General features: G+C 35.6%; 2 pseudogenes; one reads left to right on the top strand and one right to left on the bottom strand.

Moving 5' to 3' along the window:
• Window positions 1–10,585: 10,585 nt before the first annotated feature.
• On the top strand, window positions 10,586–15,694 carry LOC132034669 (premnaspirodiene oxygenase-like; annotated as a pseudogene).
• Window positions 15,695–21,750: 6,056 nt separating this feature from the next.
• On the bottom strand, window positions 21,751–23,600 carry LOC132034662 (cytochrome P450 71AU50-like; annotated as a pseudogene).
• Between the last annotated feature and the right edge of the window lie 828 nt (window positions 23,601–24,428).

The raw sequence follows: 24,428 nt of genomic DNA, 5'->3' as shown, positions 1-24,428 counted from the left end.
ACAAGTTGACGATCCGCTTCCGTAGGTTGCTACTCAGCTGATATTGGAGCACTCCCCTTGTTCTGGAGTTGCTGTTGTATTTTGGTACGTTATATTTTTGTGTACATATGGGTATGACGGGGCCCTGTCCCGACCTTGCTATATCATGCACTCTATTAGAGGCTTGTAGACAGTGTGGTATAGTCAGACGTGGTTTGGCCCCCTCGGCCTACATTTTTTTGTTGTATAGTCATCTATGATGGACTTGTCGGCTTGTACATTTTGTCCAAGATAGCATACAAGATGTCTTTCGGCTCATCCCTTTTTCAAAGATATTTCTCTTATGATCTACCAGATTTCCATCTGTTGACCCTCAAGGTTGACTCTTGTTTATGATTATGATATGAAAGCATGATTAGCGATGCTCGACAGGTAGGGTCGGGTGCCAATCACGCCCTCCGATTGGGGTCATGACAATTAGGATGGATTTGAGTTGTTTAGATGAGAAAATTCTTGTAAGTACTGAGAAGGATAAGAATGACCTTGTAATGGTGCACTAGCAATGATTTGAGAAGAACTTATTCCAGATACATCTGGTGGTCGAGTCATACCTGAACTAGATCCAAACCCAACACTGAAAGATGGTGGAGCATAACACCCCCCTCCCTGTTAACCTCTGAAAATTTGGATTGTCGTACTGTGAGTAGACTAATGTAAGCACAAGGTGAACATGGAGCTCTTATGACCATGAGAAGGGTATTTAGTAATTCTAAAGTGTATGCGATAAGAATTTGGAGTTTTATGAATTGGCGAGACTAAGTTCATCGAGGAGAAGTGAAATATAAGTTGCGTTTGGGAAAGGTTTCGCAAACTTTTGAGTTAAGAGCTATTTAGTAATGTCTTAAGGGGAAGTTATAAGGCTCCTTAGATTGTTAATAAAGTGTTAAACAAGTGTTAAGAAGGTTCCATAAGGATTGGAGATCAAACAAATCGACGAGAACTTTTTCGGAAAAGGGTGAGTTATACGACCAACTATACGGTCCGTATAACTTTATACGATCCGTATAGTGGTCTGTATAATAGGCATAGAATGGATCAGCCTCTGATGGACTTATACGGTCACTTATACGGACCGTATAAGTGTCCGTATAAAATCATTACGGGTCATATTTTTGCAACTATAAATATAAGCCCCAAGTTCTTATTTTTCATTTCTCACTTTCCCCACACTTCTTGAAGCCTCTAGACTATTCTATACACCATACCAACATTAAAGATCAAACACCAAAAATTTGTGGAAACAAGTGCAAGGATGCTAGCTAGGGCTAATGGAAGCTAGAAATTCCTTTGGAGTTGATGTTAGAGTTTTCTCCAAGTGAAGTATTTTCATCCAAGGCTCATTCCTACCTAATCAAAGGTGAGTTTTATGTTCATTCCATGCTATTAAGAGTATTGAGTGGTTGAATGACTTAGGTTGGGGAAGAAAGTGGAATATGGAGCTCAAATGTGGAAACAATGGTATTCTTGAATAGTAGGTTGACATGAATTATGATTCTTGATATGATATGAGTGAAATATTGTTGTAACGATACAAATGACGTTAAAGAAGTATTATAGGAGAACGAATACAGTGTTATGCCATAGTTATGGTCATGAATCATTTTGGTAAGGAATTGTGAGAATTGGATAATGTTGAACTTGAAGAAGTTATTAATTATGATATTATGAATGTTGTTATTGATGTTTGAGAGTTGTTATATTATATGGAGGAAGTTGTAGAAACAAAGGAAGTGCTGCCCAATTTTCGTTAAGCCATTAGTCGCCTTAGCTTAGTTTCAAGTATGTTCCCAGTTATCTAATCTTGGTGCGAATTCTCTTGAATGTAGAATAGTGAATTTGGAGGGAAGCGTTTAGTCGACAAGGCTAAAGAGGCATAAAGGTATGTAAGGCTATCCCTTCTTTTCTAAGGCATGATTCCTATAACATGACTTCCTCTATCTTTCCATGACTTTCTTGTATTCCAAAAATTACAAATCTACGATTACTAAGAGCTTCTCATGAGATAACAATAAGAGATGTGTTATGAATATGATAGTCATAATGATGAATCTATGTCCAGAGATTTTAAAGCTTATGATATGATGCTATTATGATGTTAATGATCTTTGCATGGTTCTTTGATGATATTCATTGTTGGTAGTCTCACCTTATGATGCTAATTCCTTTAAGATGAGACATGACGATCATGATTATTCCATAACATAATCGGAGATCACCGACCTTACGTTAGTCCGATAAGGTTACAGCTTTTACTTGAGCTCTTGTGCATGCTTTATGTTAAGTACATGATGATGACTACATCGTGCCTATACGGCCGGGCAGCACCACTACGATGGGCGTAGTGGGCGGCTTATTACACCGTGTCTACATGGTACGGGCAGTATCACTAGTGGGCGGTGTGAGATGACTATCCCGGACGCGGGATACCCGAATGCGAGCTAGTAATGATACTCTACTCAGACAGTTTATGTATGTATGTGTGAGACGAGCATGCATGATTCCGCCTCAAGAGGCAAGCAGTTACAATTATCCTTTCTTCTTATGCTTTCTATGTTTCCTTATTATGTTATCATATATGCCTTACATACTCAGTACATTGTTCGTACTGACGTCCTTTTCTTTTATGGACGCTGTGTTCATGCCCACAGTTAGATAAGGAGACAGTGCGGACACCTAGGAGCCCTTTAGCAGACTTACAGGAGCACTCCACTACTCCGGAGTCGCCACTTCTTGGTATATTCTTTTGTGTACATATTGGGGCATAGCGGGGTCCTGTCCCGTCCTTACGATTCTAGTACTCCAGTTAGAGGCTCGTAGATTCCTATATGTGGGTGGTAGATGTCATGTGATCTCTTCATTGTATTTTGTACATCATTTTTGTAGCCTTATGGGCCTATGCTTATATATATGTTTTGGGAAGTATTTGGAGGTTGGTTCATGAATAGTTGTGTTGAGAGTGAGATATGTCCAGGTAGTTAGCATGATAAGTGGTGCTCGGTAGTCAGCTCCGGGTACTCGTTATGGCCCACGAGTCGGGTCGTGACACTCCCCCCCCCCCTCCCCCCTCCAGACTCAATGGTGTATCTAAAGGAGAATAGAGACCCCTTCTGAAATTGCTAAGTTTTTTTTATCTCTTTCAAACCTTCTTTCTCCATTAATGGCCTTCTTCAGCTCAAGCAGTACTTGTCCATGGTTGTGTAGAGCTTGTTCTTGCCTTTCCTCTATTAGATCTTGTCTATTGTTAAAACTCCCCATATCATTGGATTTTTTTTGCAACATAGGAACCAGTTTTATTGAATTAGAACTTATAGATACCACAGAGTCAAGATAGTGCTCTGGTACCACTGATGCGATAAGATAAATTGAGAGAACAAAAGGAACAAATTAAAGCTGGCAAACAAAGAAAAACTAGGGCTACAACTAATAGATAATTCTCATTGATGAAAAAGCAATCGCACAGTACAGTACTATATTCTTCCTAGATCACTAAATTCCAAAATAGCATAACTAACTCATATGTCATATTTGCGGTCTAGTACAACTTAAGAGGGCCTTCAGGTAATATAAGAAACTATTAAAGTAATACTGTCACACCCCAAACCCGACCCTGAACATAACAGGCATCCGATACTATGAACAACACCGGAAGCACCTTATGAATCAATAATCCTCAAGTTTCTTTTTAATAATATTTCATTATTTATTCCAACAAGCTATAAATAGCTAATAGATCATGGTCACCATTATGAAATAAAATCAGTGAAAGTCTAATACAAATGTGTCGTCATAAAAACATAGCAACACCCAATGAGTCAAACAATGACTTCTACAACTACCCACAATATTAACGTCTATATATGGAGCCTCTAAGATGATAAATAAAGAATAGTCTAACTTCAGGACGCAACCCGAAAACTAAAATCAATAACTAAGATAGGGGTGTCCCACGAACAAGGGTGTGGGCTCACCAATAAGTCTGAAAGTAGTAAGCTCTCCTAGTCCGCACTCATATCATGAACTTGCTCCTCAACGTTACCTGACACACCATAAAAAAACAATAATGCTATGCCTAAATACTCAACATTTTGAGTGAGTGTCTCTAGGACAATTGTTAATATAACAAAATACTATAATAAGGATCGGTAAAACAGTGTCAATAAAAGCAGTCCGAAATCCAGATATAGAATATATCTGCAAACTTAGTAAAACCATTAATGGAAACCACTAAAGAAGAAATAAGTCAACTTTAGCTCATTATGTTGTTTATCACATTTAAGTTTTCGATCATGAACTCAAGATCATCAACAAGCCACTTACAGGAAACCAAAGTATAACACATGCCAATATAGGTCCAAATCAATATAATGAAGGGATGGACATTTAAGGTTCTCTAAACTGCATAGAAGCACCACATCAGGGCAACCAACCCACAATGGCTACCCTTCCACCCGAATAGCTAGGCAAAGACCACACCTATGAACCCTAGATGGCCACTCTTCCTCCCGAATAGCTAGGCTAACCCCACTAGGATCCATAGTTACTATCCTTCCTCTCGAGTAGCTAGGGTGTTACATCTCGAAACTTTTGAAATTTTTGCACTGTGAGTAGACTAACACGAGCTTGCGATGAACATGAAGTTCTTATGAGATTAAGGAGAGTATTTGATAGCCTTAGGTGCATACCATAATATTTTGAAGCTATATGAATCGATGGAACTAGGCTGGTCAAAGGAAGTGAAATGCAAGACGTGTTTGGCAAGGTTTCACAATAGTTGCGTTGATGCGTATTTAGTAATGCATTGACGGGCTGCTATAGGGCCTCTTAGATGGTTAATAAAGTGTTATGTAAGTGCTAAGAAGGTTCCATACAGATTGGAAGTCAAACGAGTCGACGAGAATGAGTTTCGGGAATTTCCAGGTTGTACGGCCATTTGTACGGACCGTATAATTTATACGGCCCGTATAATGGTCCGTAGATTATTTCCAGATTGGGGTGGATCTCTGGTTGGATTATATGGTCCAATTGTACGGACTATATAATTTATACGGCCCGTATAATTGGTCGTATATCCAGGTCGGGCCAGAATTCTTTTTAGTTATATATGGCCTCCCTTGTTCATTATTTCATTTCCCATATTTTCTCCAAGTCTCCAAAGCTCTAAAACCCTCTCCAAGCATATTCCACTAAAACCCAAGAAAAAACAAAGATCAAATAGGAAGAATCAAGGTATTCATGTGTTGGAAGACTCACTAGGGTTAGTAGACTTCAAGGATAACTTGAGTATTGAAGCTAGGGTTTTCATACAAGTTGATAACTTGCTCCAAAGCTCATTCTTATGAGATAAAAGGTTAGTTTCATGCTTATTCCATTTTATTAAGAATGCTTAGTTGTTGAATAACTTGGGTGAAAGGAGAAAGTAGAAGATGAGGCCTAAATGTAGATTTTATGATATTTTTGAGTAGTAAACCAACTTGAGTCATGATTCTTAGTATGCTATGGATATAATCTCGCTAAGAAGGGTATTAATGATAACAAGGAAGTGTTGTATAAAATTGTGCAAAGGGTGGATGTGAAGTTGTTGATGTAAGTTGAATATGAGAATGAATTTTGAGACTCTATGGAATGTGACTACTTGGTTATGATATTGTGGATGTTATTATGGTTGTTTGGGAGTTGTTTTGTGATATGGTGGAAGTTGATGAAATAGGGGAAATGTTGTCCAATTTTTATTAGTTTATGAGTTGCTCTAGTTTGAATTCAAGAGTGCCCTTAAGAATTAACCATGGTATGAATCCTTTTAAATGTAGATTTCTGAAGCCTTGGCAATGAACGTTAGATAGTTGAGAAGACAAAGAGGTATGTAAGGCTAACCGTTCTTTCTTAAGGCATGATCCTATCATTGTATACCTTCATGTGAATGTCATAATGTCTTCTAAGATGACTTCATTCCTAGAATCACCAAAGCTTATGATTCTTGATATTCTCACGATACTATTTGTCTCATCCTATGATAGTTGATCTTTTAAGGAAGGATATAATGAAAATAACAATGATGATGATAATGATGTTGAGGATATGTATGTACTCCTATGTATATATATATATACATATAAATATGTAAGTATGACTATTAAGACCACCGAGCTTATATGGCTGGGTATGATATTTATATCGCGCGCTCCACCGTAGTTGGGTACGGATGACACTGAGCCTTGGTAGGGCCAGGTATGTATAACACCGAGCCTTGTCATGGTCGAGTATGTAAGACACCGAACCTCTATGGTCGGGTATGATACTACTATATGTATAAGTGTATATAATGGAAGGTTCTCATTAGAAAAAAGGTAAATGAATAGGATGAACGTCACTAGAGGTATAAATGGATCTATCACCCCATGACTCTTCTTTCTTATATTATCGCTCATGCTTAGATTATGTTATTGATTATGCTTTACATACTCAGTACATTATTTGTACTGACGTCCTTTTATTTGTGCACGCTGCGTCATGCCTGCAGGTGGACAGGAAGATAGACATGATCCTTAGGCTGCTTATTCAGAGATTGCTTAGAGGAGCCCCATTTGATCCGGAGCTGCAGCTGTTGGTACTATTCTTTTGTGTATATACATATGGGCATGGCGGGGCCCTGTCCCATCTATATGATTGAAGCATCTTCTAGAGGCTCGTAGACGGTTGTGTACAGTGAGATGTCTCTTAGTCTTGTCAGCTTATATTTTGTATATCATTTTGTCAGCCTCGTTGGCTTGTATATATGTATATGGGCATATTCATTGATGTTGAGATGAAAAGTGCCTTAGCCAATGGAAATGGCATTATTGATGCGTTGAGATTGTTAGCAAGCCATGTGGCTCACCTAGATATGATTGTGAAAGTATGATAAGAGGTGCCCGGTGGGTTAGCTCCGGGTGCCCGTCATGGCCCTATCAGTTTGGGTCGTGACATGGGGCAAACACAAATAATAGAATCATGGCATAATAGCCGAATAATAATCATAGCATGGAAGCCGAATTAGTCATTATAGCATGGAAGCCGAATTACTCATTATTGATTATGTTCATCATCCAGTTAATAAGAGTATACCAATATCATTGACTGATTTAGAATCAAGTTCAAATCATTATTCAATTTCAATGCAACGATACCCGTTCATAGGGAAAAGCACCTCAGATATCCAAACCGTCGAATTCAAGTTTAAAGCAACCCTTATAGGGGTAATTCATGTTCAAAGTTCAAAGCTTTATAATTCAATAGTAATCGTCCCTTGATAGGGGAAATCACACACACACACACACACACACACACACACATATATATTTTATAATTCAATAGTAATCGTCCCTTGATAGGGGAAATCACACACACACACACACACACACACATATATATATATAGTAATGCACATAGGGTTTAATGTGGGCTTGTCCGTCACGCGCACAAACCTTGCAAACAAAACCATTTATGTTCGAAAAGAGACATACCTTAGTTGCCGCTATATTGCTACCAAACGGGTTTTGCGAGGTTCAACAATCACTCTGTTTGATTTAGATGAGAAAGATTAGAACTTTACACTTTTCTCTTGAATTCCCACCCTTTTTGAAAACTAGGGTTTTTAAGCCAATTGTGTGTTCTTGCTTTCATACGATTCACCCATGGATCCTATCGTATTTAGGACAAAATATGAACCCAAAAAAATCCCCGTAACTATACTAGAATTACATAAGCCTACCTCCGGACAACTCCTCAACAATTCTTTTATTCAATCGTTCTTGAATCAAATTCTCACAATCTAAAGAATAAATGAGGTTTCTCGTGTTAATCTTCATTAGATTGAGGTAATAATCATACGAATTGATCAAGGACTTACCTTAGATGTTTTGGAGAAGCCTTAGGGTTTTTTTCTCTCAAAAAGTCATCCAAAATGAAGTGGGGAAAATTTAAAACGAGGTTTTAAACTTATAAAATTCGAAACTAGAAAATCGGGCCCGTACAATGGCCACGCGTCACATGTCCATCAGACGTGATGGGGTTTCGTAATGGCCACGTGTTGCACCTCCAGCGTGCCTGTCTCTGATATTCAGAGATAGATTTTTCGTGCGTCACGCGGGTATTTTGACAGCCTACAACATTCAGTAAAATGGACATAACTCTTAGCACGAAGCTACATTTTAGGTCCACCATATGTGGTTGGAAAGTTATTTCAAAGAACTACAACTTTCATGTTTTGAGTTTTCTCATATTCCTAGTGTAACTACCCGAAAACTGGGAATAAGTCAGGACTACCGCAGACTTAGACGAATTTAAGAACTCTTACGAATTTCACTATTTGATTTGACTTCAAAACGATTATCTTTCACCCAAATTCATCCCGAAAGGATTCATATAGCTAAGATGCCACATCAACACTCATTATACACATTCACTCTCGGATTTACGGAGTGTTACCAATACTTAAAGGCTAAACTGTAAATCTGAAATGACCAGCTATAATTTTCAAATTGTAACTAACTTAACTACCAGGTACAAACCCTTCAGATGTTGGTACAACTATTCTGCTTCAACCTTCTTCAAATGCGTATCAGTCGGTAATAAAAGCTCATGGCTTCCACTATTAAGCCCGTGTATAATTAGAGTAAATTTCATAAGTGGTCACTAAACTATCTTCTTCTTTTTTTACATCAAAGTTATATAACTTTCACTTTTTGAAAAGGAAAAAAGAAAAAAAAAACTCATAGATGTTGGCTCCATGGACTTTAATAATAAAATCCACGTAGATTTTTTACGTTTTATCTTTTTCTAAAATATTTATGTATCACGCGATGGATCTTGGATTTTGTAGGATTGGATCTTCATTAGATTAAAAAATAGGTTAAAATATAAAAGGTGCTGATGTGACAATTTAAACCAACAACAAAAAAACCTCAATACATCGGATTGTTATTTTAGTCATTGTGCCTTTTCTATTATTAGCCGGCCGGGGATCTTAAGGAGTTATGATTTGCAGCATGTAATCACACGAAATTAGTATGAAAAATTCGCATCTTTTATCTTGAAGAATTAGTTACATATCTAAATGTCATAAAATTATCACGTTGGAACTATAAAGAGACGAGTAAGAAGAAAAGTATAACTAGTTAATTACTTTAGGATTATGTCCCTTTTCTTTTTTTTCCCTTACATTTTGATTGTTTTTGCCTGTCTCAATCAGAGAGAAGAGCAAATGTTGGTTCTGAGTCAATGAATCTGATAGTAAATTCTCCCTGTCTCATTTTATATGACACTCTTTGTTTTTAGTCCGTTCAAAAAAAAATGACACCTTTGTATATTTAGAAATAATTCAACTTCAAAATTTCTCTTTTACCCTTAATGAAATGATTTACAACCTGACAAATATCCAATGTTTATTTTAAACCATATGCAAGTTCTAAAAGTCTTCACATAATTATTAAACTTCGTGAACAGTCAAACACTCTCATATAAAATGTGACGGATGGAGCAGTTGTTTGCCAGAATATGATTGAATAATCTCGTACAGCCATGAGATGGTTCTTTGAAGAAATTTCAGCTATGTGCAATTCTTGAATAAAACTCCTTTCAATATATGGAGGCTGAATACAGTTTTAGTACCTCGTAAAAATTTCAATGATCCCACAAATTTGAGCTCTAACAGATTAAATTCAAGTTGAACGTTTTTAAAAAAAAAAAAAAAATTAAAAAAAAAAAAAAAAAAAACTATTTTCTCGACACATACTCAAATAAAGGACAAAAAAAATGTTGGTTTTAGTCATTATTTGAGTATAATATTGGTAAAATTTACCTAGAGCCGCTTCCTTAACTAAGCAATTTACTTCTCTCACATATCCATGACTATTGACAGGTTATTGGTAAAATTTATATGTACACGATGTTTATATCCAAACTAATGAATGCTATGTATGTGATGTATTATCACTTCAAATTAAATCAAATTATTAATTTAGTTTGATGTAAACACTGAATACAGAAAAATATTTATCTAAGTTATATGGAATTTTATGAATGACTAGCTAGCAGTACTTTGAAGAAATTACACAAGTGCAGAATCGTCAATGAATAAAACTTCAATTATTGAAGATTGCTTTTTTTTATTTCTTTTTCTTTTTGTGGTGTAAGGCAAACTTAGTCCGAACATTTGAAATTTAAATAGACCATCTGAAACATCCAAAAAGACACTTGAGATAATTAGCGAAAGTGATGTTCAACAACGGAGAGGAGCATAATCCTGATATTTAAAATTTACAGTTCTATACATACTAAAATATATTTTAATACTGAAGAATAAAGTTAAATTCAACCTTTACTTACTAAATATTTTAAGTGGTTCTAGTAAAGTTCAAAGCTGGAGAAGTCTAAGTAGAATGACAAGTTAGACTTTAAACAAAAAGGGGCACGCCAGGCCCCATAATGTTATAGCTAGGCCTACATTTTAGAATTTAATGAACCCTATATATAGCAGCAAGAACTGATAAACTAATAGTGCATCCATCAATTTCTTCTTAATTCCTACATAACTAAAATGGAGATTCAATCCTCTAACTTAGTTGCATTTTTGCTCTTTCTCTCCAGCATCTTTTTTCTATTCAAAAAATGGAAAACACAAAAGCTAAATTTGCCTCCTGGTCCATGGAACTTACCTTTTATTGGAAGCCTACATCATTTGGCAATTGATACAATCCTAAATGGCACAAATGACTCAACTACTCAAACTTCTCCAAGGATTTATGTTGGAAGCGGATTCATGGAGGATGTAGCTTTGGGAGCATTTAAATGAAGTCATTGGAGGGCCTTCAAGCTATGGGAGATAGCATGGGAGAAGAAGTCAAGAGTCCAAGGCCCAAGGCTTGCCTCTTAAAGTGGCTACAATTGCAAGCTTGGGTGATTCAAGGCCGGAAGATGGCTATTTGGGAGTATGTAAAATCTTCGCTAGCTACCACTATTCACAAGAAAGGAAGATGGACTTAGCCGTTCAAACTTTTGATTCAAGGCTTGTCAAATATTGGGAGTATGTAAAATATTGTGGGAGACAAGTGAAGAGTCCAATCAAGACTTGGGAGGACATGAAAAGGATATTGAGAGGCCAATATCCCAAGTCCCATGTGAGAAGAAATGAATCTTTGAAGGGTACTTCTTTTGAGAGAACCCCATGCTTGAAGGTAAGGACGGCGGCCCTAACCATTCCTTCCATTGGTCAAAGGAGCTTACATGAACATCAAGGTAAGATCACTTATCTTTATACTCCTACATCTTTGTGTGATTTTAATGCCAAGTCAAGTATGAAAGTTAGTTTACCTTGCGTTAAGCCTAATGCTTCTTTGTCATGTATTGGTAATGTCATTGTTGAAAGTGTCCTCACACTAGTTGATCCTTTAGATGACAAAATTGATTCTTCTTGCAAGATCGATTTGTGTCCACCTAGTGTTGACACTTGTGCTTTGAATGATAGTGCATTATCGAATGAAGGTGCTCAAACACTAGTTGATCCTTTAGATGACAAAATTGATTCTTCTTGCAAGATTGATTTGTGTCCATCTAGTGTTGACACTTGCGAATTGAATGGTAGTATAATGTCATGTGATCATCATGTTAGTAATTCTTGCGAGATTGACATACTACCAACTACTGTTGAAACTTGTGTTGATCAACTTGCTTGTAATGATAATTCACTACTTGAGGATCCTTATGATGTGTTTAATGTACCTCTAGTTAGTGATGATGTTGATATAGTTGGTCAATTGAAAGAATGTGACATCTCACCCTTGCTTGTTTCATGTCAAAATGAGTCTCTTGATCGTCCTTTAGTGTCATGTGGCAAGACGCCAATTTGTAGTGGTGGTGTGTGTCATGTAGATAGTCATGTGAGCAAAAATGCATTGAAAGATGACATTGGTTCTTTTGAGAGTGAAATGACATGCTTTGACTCCTCATTGTTCATGGATTACTCTCTTGTAAAGGATAATGTTTTATTTGAGGATGACATGACTATTGCGAGTGATGAACCTAGTGGGGTGTAATGTTGAACGTTTAGTTTCCTTTGGAGACTATAATGTGATATGTAACCCACTATGGGATGAAGACACTCTTTCCCATGATGGAGATCTTCCTTTGAGGAATTATGATCCATTTGTGGGGAAGGAAAGTGTTACAAAAGGAAGGTAATTCTTGTCTAGAAATTGCAAATTCTTCCTTTCATGTTCAACTTCATAGTAGCCCCTTGGATAATCTTGTCCTTGAACTATATGGTGAGGTTACATTGGGGAGTGATATTGATGAGGAAGTTATTTTACGTGATACCTTTCTTTATTACTTGTTTGCATATGATGACATTCTTGAGCATATAGGGAGTGCATCTTATGTGGGAGAAGGCTCTTATGATCTAGCCGATTGTGTTCTTGACCATACTAGATGGATGTTCATCCCCTTTGATCGGGGTGACACGTTGTGTGATTTGAGAACACTATCTTGGGGGAGTCCTTGTTTGAAAAAAGAGAGTGTTCTTGTTTGGACATTATGCTACATGTCAAATGGAACCAATGTTGAGTTGCATACTTCGTATTTTGAATCCATTGGTTTTATTACTCTATCCTTATGTCATGAACCTTGGAGGAATCAACTTCTTGATACCTCATGTGTGCAAATGTTAGTCATAATTGTCATAGATGTGTGGTTGTACCACAAGTTTGTTCATCCTTGGCATGAATATGTGATTATTGCGTTGTGTGCTAACCCTCAATCCTTGAGGAGTATGTTTTCGTATGTCTTCCCTTGGGTTTTTCTAGGTTTGGATTCGAGGACGAATCCTTTTTGAAGAAGGGGAGGATGATACAATCCTAAATGGCACAAATGACTCAACTACTCAAACTTCTCCAAGGATTTATGTTGGAAGCGGATTCATAGAGGATGAAGCTTTGGGAGCATTTAAATGGAGTCATTGGAGGGTCTTCAAGCTATGGGAGATAGCATGGGAGAAGAAGTCAAGAGTCAAGGCCCAAGGCTTGCCTCTTAAAAGTGGCTACAATTGCAAGCTCGGGTGATTCAAGGCCTAAGATGGCTATTTGCGCAAAGGGCTATTTGTGCAAGTGGCTACCTTGCGCAAGGAGGGTTATGATTGCAAGAAGGCCATGCATTCAAGGTTGATTAGAGGGCCATCTATGCAAGGAGGGACGTGTTTGGCCATTGAAGGCCAATCCTTGAATGAAGATCGCACTAAGAAGACTAGCCAAACAAGGCCCTTACTTCATTAAGGGTAGCATTGTAATTGCCTATTAGTCTTCTTTACTTAGCTTGTATATATAGCTTGTCTTTCATTTCATTTAGGGAGCTTTTGATGAATTATGAATATTTTGAGTGTTTTAGGGTTATCTCTAGAGAGAGAAACTTGTGAGAGGCCTTTGGTAGGCTCTTGTTGATTCTTGTGTTGTTGAAAGGTTGGTTGCTTGGGATTTGATTCCCTTGAGGTCAACTTAAGAATTTGGTGTTTCTTTTGATGATAATTTAGAGGTCTTAGTTTTATATAACTTTGGTTGCTAAATTAAATCTTAAGTTGTGTCAAATTATCTATCTTTTCTTTTCCTTTTGTTAATCTTCTTAATTTCTCGTTTCCGCGTATCCGTTCTTGTATCAGCAATGGCAGGTCCACTTCCTCACCATGGCCTAAAAAATCTAGCAAAACGCTATGGGCCGCTCATGCACTTACAACTCGGGGAAATTTCTACCGTCATCATTTCATCTCCACAAATGGCAAAGGAAGTATTAAAAACTCATGACCTCATTTTTGCAACGTGGCCAAAACTTGTCGTGGCCGATATCATCCACTACGGTAGTACGGACATAGCGTTTTCTCCTTATGGTGAATACTGGAGACAAATTCGTAAAATTTGCATACTCGAACTCCTGAGTGCTAAGATGGTTAAATTTTTTAGCTTGATTCGTCAAGATGAGCTATCAAAGATGGTTTCTTCTATACGAATGATGCCAGATATTCCAGTCAACCTTACGGACAAAATTTTTTGGTTTACGAGTTTGGTAACTTGTAGATCAGCTTTGGGAAAAATATGTCGCGACCAAGAAAAATTGATAATTTTCATGAGGGAAACAATATTGTTGGCAGGTGGATTTAGTGTTGCTGATTTTTTTCCCTATGTGGAAAATGCTACATGACGTTGGTGGTTCGAAATCGAGACTTGTGAAGGCACATCGTAAGATTGATGAAATTTTGAAAAACGTAGTGATTGAGCACAAACAGAATCAGGCAGATGGCAAAAAGGGTAATGGTGAATTTGGTGGGGAGGATTTGATTGATGTTTTGCTAAGAGTTAGAGAAAGTGGAGAAGTTCAAATTCCTATAACGGATGACAATATCAAATCAATATTAGTCGTAAGTTTTCTAGATCAACCTTGATATGGTAATTTTAAATATAGATTAACAATTTGCTATAAACGATCAATTACATTTATAGTCTGAATTCGTTATAGCGTAAACTCGTAGTTATTTTATGGGATAACCGCCCTGAAAACTAATAGCCGACAAATGTATATGTTTTGTATATTAAGTATATATATACATATTATATACACAAATATACTAATATACATAATCAGTGTATATGTTTTGTACATTTTGGCTAGCGCCCGTAATTAATTTCATCCGATAGGCCAATGAAAAAAGCCCTTATTTTATGGGATAATTACCTTTTTGGACTGCCAGAAAACTAAAAGCCGGCAATTGTATATGTTTTGTATATTAATTACCTGTTTTATGCTATTTTCTTCATCATGTAGGGCATGTTCTCCGCTGGATCTGAAACATCCTCGACAACTATAATCTGGGCATTATCTGAAATGACGAAGAAACCAAGTGTCATAGCAAAGGCACAAGCTGAAGTGAGACAAGCCTTGAAGGAGAAGAAAGGTTTTCAACAAATTGATCTTGATGAGTTAAAGTACTTGAAGTTAGTAATCAAAGAAACTTTAAGGATGCACCCTCCAATTCCTCTGTTAGTCCCTAGAGAATGTATGGAGGTTACAAACATTGATGGGTACAATATATCTTCCAAAACTCGAGTCATAGTTAATGCATGGACAATTGGACGAGATCCTCAAAGTTGGGATGACCCTGAAAGCTTTTCGCCAGAGAGGTTCGAGAATAGTTCTATTGACTTTCTTGGAAATCATCATCAATTTATTCCGTTCGGTGCAGGAAGAAGGATTTGTCCAGGAATGTTATTTGGTTTAGCCAATGTTGGACAACCTTTAGCTCAATTGCTTTATCACTTCGATTGGAAACTCCCTAATGGACAAAGTCATGAAAATTTGGACATGATAGAGTCACCTGGAATTTCTGCAACAAGAAAGGATGATCTTGTTTTGATTGCCACTCCTTATAATCCTTGAATTTATTGAGACGTTGTAGAAATAAAAAGCAGGGTAAAATCAGAAATTGGCTACTGCTTCTAGGTCATTTTTACTTGAGAAAAACTTAAAGTTTCGACCTATAGTGTCTGCTAGAGTTGGTTTATGTTCCACTTTATATCATCTTTGGTGTACTCAATAATTGTTTTGGGGTATTATATTACAAATAAAGGTTTTTCTCTTTTACATATGTATTTAAATGTTTGCATAACATAAACTTGTCAATAAAAAATTTCACTTTACCCTCTTAATGTTTGAGGTGAAGTATCTCCTCAATTTTGTAATAGGACAAAACTCTCTTACCATATGGGAAAAAAATGTTTAGCATCAAAGTCCAAAACTCCAAATCCCTTGCCCTTCTTCAAATATATACTTTTGACTGAAATTACTGCACTTCTTAATTTCTCACCAAAAATGGACAAACAATGTTAACAAGAATAATTAAAAGGATGTTGTAACATTCATTGATCAAAATTCATAAACTTGACCCATATTCTTCAGTGCTTAATCTTATCAAGAAAGACTACATTTCATCTCAAGTAGTTATCGTGGACTCGTTCGATATGAGTAGATGGTTGCCGTATTTAATGAGTATAACGAGACCTTTGTTGTTTAACAAGATTGGCATCTTATTTGTAAGAAGCTCTTCAGGTCGTACATTGTGAAACTAACTGCAGAATAAAGGTGTGAACTTATTTTCAGTCAGCTTTATTATGTTTTTCATAGTATTTTGCCATTGCTTTTTATCTTTTGCTTGTTCTTGGCTAAAGGGAACTATGTTGAATGATGTTGTTGTTCTGTTTTTACAAAAGAAACGAGAAGTTGTGTTTCCCTAGGATTGCAATCCTCATCACGCGGTTCCAGACAGAGTAATTCTCGGATCCACTCAGCTACATAGAGGTCAAAAACAATCCCTAAATTGTCTGTCAATTGTAAGTAGAGAGGATGATTGTGACTTAGGTTCTCTGGTAGCTCATTATCAACTGACATTGTCCAAGTTCCTCAACAAACTTGAATGTATGAATCTCGAAATGAATTAAAAACACAGATCTTCAGTCCTCGAGGTCTAAGACTATATCAATGTCCGAATAGCTCTGAACCATGGCTCAATGGAACAGTGAAGGTGTGAGCTCGGAGAAGAGACTTTAGAGAGAATTTGTGGAACTTTTTTGTATATTCAATATTAAATAAAGGGAAAAGGGTCAAATATACCCTTCTATTTTAATTTATTAGCTAACTTTATCCTCCATTAGCGATTGCGAACAAAAATACCCTTGCCGTCTACAAACTTCACACTTAAACCCCTATTTGGATGAAAACCCCCCAAATCATCTTAAATTACCCAATTTCAAAAAAAAAATACCCTCCCTTTGACCCGCTCCGACCCACCTACCATCATCATCATCATCATCAAGCTTAAGCTTCTTTCATGGAGGAAAAAAAAAAAAAAAAACAAAAACACACACCCAAATGATTGATTCTTGATTCCTTGAGAATTGAGATGTTTCCAACAAGAAACAATACCCACTCAATTTAAACTCCAACTTTGCTGTTCCGGAATTTGAGGTCAAGCTTCGAACAAACTTCTTCAATGGAGTCTTATGCTCCATAATATAAAACCCATATTGCATTCTGTGTTTTTGATTTGGGTTTTAAGTTCCACATCTTTTACTTTGGACAAAACACAAGAATTCACAGTTCATTGTTCTTTTTTTCTTGAAGAATGAAGTTTTGTTAATTTTTTCAGAATTAGAGGGTTAATTGCTCTGGTTTTACTCAATTTTGTAGAATATGCTCCATGATACAAAACCCATATTGCAATTTGGTGTTTCTGCTTTGGGTCCCGTGTTCCACATCTTTTACTTAGGACAAAACACAAGAATGCTTTGTTCATTGCTCTTTTTTTTGAAAAAAAAAAAAAATTGAAGTTTTGTTAATTTATCCAGAATTAGAGAAGTTGATTTGCTTTTGTTTTTCTCTGTTTTTATAGAACTAGTATACGTACCCGCGCGATGCGCAGATTGTTTAAAAAAAAAAGGAGTTGAGAGAGATAATTAAATTAACAATCTTGTCGTTTAAGTTCTGATCATCTTGAATAGTGCTGACATATTAAGAAACTATATTAACACAACATTGTAATAACATGAAAGAGTTGAATCGCAAAAAGTCTGAATACATCTTAAAAGTGTTAGTGATGTAGACAATTCAATTTTACCTAATTTACCCCATCATCGGGAGGTTTCCGCATCGTGTTAGTGATGTAGACAATTCAATTTTACCTAATTTACCCCCATCATGGGGAGGTTTCCGCATCTACACATTTTGAAATAATTTGTGTTTTCAATATTGGAGATTTCAAATGATTTAGTTTTAAACACTTTCACATATAAAAATAGAAAACTATTTTACACCAAAAATGTAGACAGTACGAAAAACATCTTGTTTGTGAAAAAAAAATAATTGCTAGAAATAAAATAATTTTTTTTTGGCATTTCACGAAATATAAATATACTTCTTTAGAATCAGTAACAACTTCGAATATTTCATAATATATCTAAAACGATCATTGAAGTCATCGAGATCTAATCTTCCCCACATATCACCTCCACCCATATAGCTAAATATATTCTAAATCAAGCCCTCAACATCCTAACCAAGCATATATAGTAAAAGATCGACTTAATGATTTTAAAACATAAAAAGATTAAACATTTTATTTTCCAAAACTTTGCAATGTGTGTACTTTTGGTATCTTTTTGCCATCTCATCAACATAACTTTGGCTTTATTTTCCTGTTGCAGGTGCTCCATCTATTTTGCCCTCTTTAAGAGTACTATTTAGCAGAGCAATACGATATGGTAGGCCTAAGTTCCCATCGCTTAAAAGTGTATAGTTTCAATGCAAAAACAGCAACAAAAGACAGTAATTATTCCATCATAAAGTCGAAGATTTAGAAAAATATATATATCATAACCAAACACCAAGATATATATTCCTTTATGTACAAAGCTAGTGAATGTAGGGAAAGAGCATCCGATCTCTCTTTTGTAGGCTATTTCCTCTTTAAAAGTGTCATATATGTCGTCAATAGTTAGCCACTTAGCCCGTGGAAAGATACTCTAATATGTGCGGTCGATATTTATTTGAGCACATCGAATGAGTAAATTTTTCTTTCTATGCAATATATAACAAATAAAATTATAAAATCAAAGATGGTAAAAGCTTACTCGCGCTAGTGTTTACATTAAACTAATGGATAAGCTAGTAACACTTGATTAATTCAATCCGAACGGCTATGTAGCTAAGCAAATATAAACATCTTAAATTATTGTTGAAGACCAACAATAATTTATGGTACATGGTAGTGATTCTTTTGTCAACATTTTGATCAATCAGTGAAGAATTTTTTTCCAGCAAGGCTATCAACAATAAGATGGACGGTGAGTGACTTAATCCAAGCAAAGAGTTGAGCAACTTCAATATACAACCATTGTAACATTTTCTAGGCAGATGGATTGGAAAAAACATGACTATGTTTAACAACATAAAACTTTTAAAAGCCCACATACTGCAAAGCTATATGTTGATGTTATAAAAGAAATAAGTCAAGAACCATACGTGAGATTATCACCTCATATAGCTCCTTAAAGGTCACAAATAAATAGAAGAGCCACTGTATAATCTGTATTCGGATCTATAAAATCAGGTTTCCTTCTCAAGTAGGTATGCCGAAGTATCAACATGTTAAAGGAAAGCAATTATAAGTACATGGCTTCCACAGATTGCACAATAAATATCTTTAATTCGCAGATTGCATATCCAAAACCATCCCTGGCTTACCTATGATATGTATGCTTATATGACTATGAAGAACAAAATACATAGTAAATAACTTGAAGTAGTAGCCAAAAAATAATTAATTTCCCAATAATTAAAATTAGTTACGAATTCTTATTCAGAAAGATTTAAGCAACTCACGAAAACAACTTGAATGATGTTGTGGCATAGCAGGATTGAAACCCAAATTTCCATATTGCATATTGAAAAGACTTGAATCCATAATCTCATTCACCAAAATGTCTTTACCCTTCTTCTGGTTTAATTTGTATTTGTAGAAGAACAACTTTCAAAATCTGCCATTAAAATTAAGATCATATAAACTTATAATCTAGATCTTTTAGAAAAATATAGATAATTTTAAATACAAATGAACATCAGCTTACAATTCAAATAAGATATTTTTTAATGACTCGTGGTAGAAAATGATATAATATCAACCGGTGTCTTCATGATAATGTGGTCAAGTTTGGATGGTGAAAATGTAAAACAATTCAAGCTTTACCATCATCACCTGGAGCACAATTTAAATCAGGCAGTATATCTTGACTTTGGATAGTTGTGATTAATTTTTTTATCATAAAAAGCTTAATTAATAACTCAAGCTAGAAGCAAAAGAAATATTTTATTCACAGTTCTAAATTTAGTTGCGCAACTCACCAAAATAATTCGAATGATTCTGTGGCATAGCACTATTTAAAACTCAAATTTTCATATTGCATACTAAAACGACTTGTATCTGTAACCTCTTTCATTTATATGCATTTACCCTTCTTCTGTTTATTATCTATGGACAAAGAATTTCCAAAATTTGCCATTAACGAATTAAGATTTTCAAATAAACTTAAATCTACACCTTCCGGATAAATTTATATACTAATTTGGTACAAATTTAGAAATAGAACACAAAAAAAAAAAAAAAAAAAAAAAAAAGGACTAACATTCTCAAATCTCGTAGCGGAAGGGACTTTGAATTATGTGGAAGAGGTTGTCCCTTTGTTTTATCTCCATCAGGTGTATGCATTCCAAACATCTAATTATACTCAATCCTGATTTATCTGAATTCTTTTGTATTATTCCCTGACATACAGTTCTATTAATTGACATGTTTGGCTCATCACATTCTCTTGTTTTGTCATTTCATTGACATCATCATTTAGAAAACACCTCTTTTTTTCTTCTTTTTTTTTTGACTGAGCAAATGTTCGTGAACATTTTCAAAAAGGTAAGCATGTAGAATATTTGTAAAAATTTAACATTATACATATACATATATTGAAGCTAACTATTCGTTATATCACATAGAAGTCAATGAACTCTTTTCTCTTTTTCGATTCCATTCCCTTTGCAATACATGGGTCAACATTCTCTATACAAAAAATGACATTGTTTTGAAAATAAGATAGATAAAGAAACAAAATGAAAAAGTAATAATACGACTCTACACATCTATTACCAAAACATATAAAGGGACATGCTCACCACAATCTCACGTGTAATTAGACATTAGCAATCCTTTGCAGTCCCCCACAACTTCGTGCATGAGATCAAAGAACATAAGCATCTAATTTTACTACCACAATGATTACTGCCTATTCCATTCCTTTAATCCTTGATAAACGAAAGAAAAAAACAAAGTAGGAATGTTATGATGCTCATCCGGGCAGCAAAAAGATTAAGAGTGGTTCACCAATATGTTCTCATAAGGTAGCCACAAAATACAAAAAGTTATAAATAGAAGTTATAATCAGTTTTAAGGAGTAAAACCGTGTGGAGAAGTTACAATAATCAGTTTCAAATTCAAAAATATCAATTAGATATGAGTAGATTAATTCAAATTCAAATTCAATTAAAAAAAAGAAAGTAAAAGAACCTTAAATTTAGGACACGATTGAGAGTTTAGTTACCAATTAATTTTTTTTTTTTTTTAATTTACATTCAAATTATACAAAATTGTGGATAATACTAACGTACATTGTAAAGAAAGGAAAAAACATGCTACTATAAAACAATTTGTTTCCAAGTAACCAAATAAGAAAGAAATACACAATAGCAACATGTATTTGAAAAAAAAAAAAAAAAAAAAAAAAACAAACAACAACAGCAACATAGAACGTGTTCTACCCCACGATAAGATGATTGTGGGTTTGCTTGGCTCTAATATTTTGGAGCACGTCCCTTTTAATCTAATTTTATATTTTTAAAAATTATAAATAGTTTAAATTTAAAAAAACAACTAATACCTAATTATTAACTAATAACTATTTTTTGTCCTAAAACTACCACGTGTCATTATCCTACACTGCCACTTGTCAAATCCTATGGCAAACTATCCTCTTTTTAATAATATATAGATATAAAATATAATATGATATGCTATGAATGAATTCTAGTTAGTAAAGTTGAACCAGATGATGATTTCAAATTTCTGAGCTCAATATCCAGTTGCCACTTTGTCAGTACTCTGAGAGATTACATAACCAATAAACCAGAAAATACATGGTTTTCATTGCACTGGTCTATATTTTATTAAGGACAAAAATTTCAGCCAACTCCACCATATATGTATATAATCTTTATTTTTCGGCTTTGGAGTACTATTTTTGTGAACAGATCTTCCTTTAATTGATTATTGCACCATACTGTATGTGCCATTTGAGATTAAGCATCGCTTAGTCTATAAGTAGGAATAGCCATTAAATGGTTTTCTTTGCTTGTCGCTAACCCAAAGTGCTCATCAATGTCCAAATCACAAGGCTGCATACCATTTGGAAGCTCCCAATCAAAGCAATGCACCAGTTGTGCCACCAAAAGGCGGACAAGAACAATTCCCAACTGCATTCCAGGGCAGCTTCTTCTGCCAGAGCCAAATGGTAAAAGTTGAAAGTCACGTCCACGAACGTCGATACTGCTCCCAATAAACCTCTCGGGCAAAAACTTGTCAGGCTCAGGCCAAATATTTGGATCTCTCTGAATAGCATAATAGTTTACCATGATCTGGGATCCCTTTTTTATGTGGAAATTATCGACTAAACAATCTTCCATGGCCTCGTGAGCCGCTAGTGGCACTATGGAGTGCAGCCTCATGCCTTCCTTTACAACCATATCTAAGTACTTCAAGTTATTTAAGTCTGATTCTTCAACCATTCTTTCAAAGGCCTACTGCTTCTTCTAACTCTTTCTGGAGTTTCTTCATCACATGAGGCTGCCTAAGAAGCTCTGTCAGTATCCATTCTACAGCTGTTGATGAAGTGTCCATTGCTGCAACAAGCATGTCCTGTGACAGAAAAGGAAATTAGCACGAACAGATCTAATCGTACGATGAGAGTATAATAATAGAGGTATTTAAATGAGATGAAATAACGTACGACGAGGATAGCTTTTATATGGCTATGGTCAAACTGAAATTCTTCATCTCCTGATTGCATAATGTCCAACATGGTGTCCACAAAGTCCTTGGATTGCTTCTGTTCATAAGACTGGACATGCTCATCAATAATCTTCTCAAGAAACTCATCTAACACCTTCGAAAGATCCTTGAGCCGACGAGTGAGTCCCTGGAGATCAATTACACCAAGGAAGGCGAAAAAATCTCCAAGATTTGGTGTTGCAGCCAAATGCGCAACCTCTTGAGCTACAGCTTTGAATCTCCTCTTGTCCAAATCTTCGTCCATGTACTTCTTTCCAAACACCATCAAACAAGTCAAGTCTGCATTCAAGGACACAATCTTTGCACTAAGATCAACAGCAAGGCTATCATGAGCTTCCTTTTTAAGTGATTCGATCATAAGCTCAACTTGTTGCCTTCTCATGGATTGAAATGACTTGACCTTTTGGTTACTGAAAAGGTGCACGGTGCATATTTTGCGCATGTTGCGCCAATAGGGTCCATACTTTGCGAATATCAAATTCTTCTGGCCATATGCCAGATACTGAGCTGCCTCGTTGTAAGGCCTACTAGCAAATATATGATCATATGTCTTGAGGACCTTCTCCGCTGCATCTGCAGACGAGACAACGATTGTAGGTACTAGTCCCAGTTGCACATACATAAGCGGACCATGTTTCTTGGCTAGTTTTAGGAAATCTTGGTGTGGATTTTTACCTAACAAGTGAAGATGTCCTAAAATGGGAAGACCTTTTGGACCTGGAGGATACCTTTTCCTCTTCTGGATATTGTTTAGCAGCTCATACAAGGCATACACAATAGAAGCTACTACTAGTGTTGTAAATATTAAAGCCATGGTTAATATGACTTCGCTAACTTCTAACCTCTAATGGAATAGTATACAAATGTTTTAGAAGGGTAAAGACTAACTGAATAATATGATGGCAACCAACGTATATAGAAAAAATCAAATAGAAAGGGAAAGAAATTAAAAAGTCAAAACTAATTTCTGATGCATTATTAGATGAAATCGACGTGTGCAATAAACATTGAAAGGTATGGAGTATTCATTTTGATTGGGCTTTGTTCATTTTGTTCTTTTGTAAATAAGATAATCTTTTATAAAACATTTAAAAAGTGGCAGAATGGTCAGAAATTCATCCCCTTAGTCAATTTTATACGAAGTTCTAATTGAAAATTATGCATCTCAAATTGACTGGAATCCTTACAGTGGGTACATTGTCAAGCTTGGGGACTAATTGCTGATTGTCTTGTCTTAAACTTAATGAACGAAGGGACAACTTTCAATTTCAAGTTTTTAGATTTCAAAACCTTATCATCTTGTTTTTACTTTCCAATTATAGCTCTTTTCCTCTTCTGGATATTGTTTAGCAGCTCATACAAGGCATATACAATAAGAACATCCACTAGTGTTGCCCATATCAAAGTCATGCCTAATGCTCGCTGTTGTTTCAAGCTTCTAAAAGAGCTCTGATGGAAAAGGTCCAGAGATTTGAATCATATAATAGCTATTGGAAGCCACAATAGAAAAATCATTGCACTATTAGGGTGGGGTTGGTATAGATATTTATTTTAAAAATTCATGCCAGGTCATTTTCTTGGTTTATTGGAAGTGGCATTTCCGGCTAGAGTATGACTTCATAAGATAAGTTGAGTGACTTTATTGATATCAAAATAA

This window comes from Lycium ferocissimum, chromosome 2, assembly GCF_029784015.1.
Source record: "Lycium ferocissimum isolate CSIRO_LF1 chromosome 2, AGI_CSIRO_Lferr_CH_V1, whole genome shotgun sequence".
Taxonomy (NCBI): domain Eukaryota; kingdom Viridiplantae; phylum Streptophyta; class Magnoliopsida; order Solanales; family Solanaceae; genus Lycium; species Lycium ferocissimum.
Note: the sequence above shows the minus strand (reverse complement) of the source record. Positions and strands in the feature narration are given on the sequence as shown.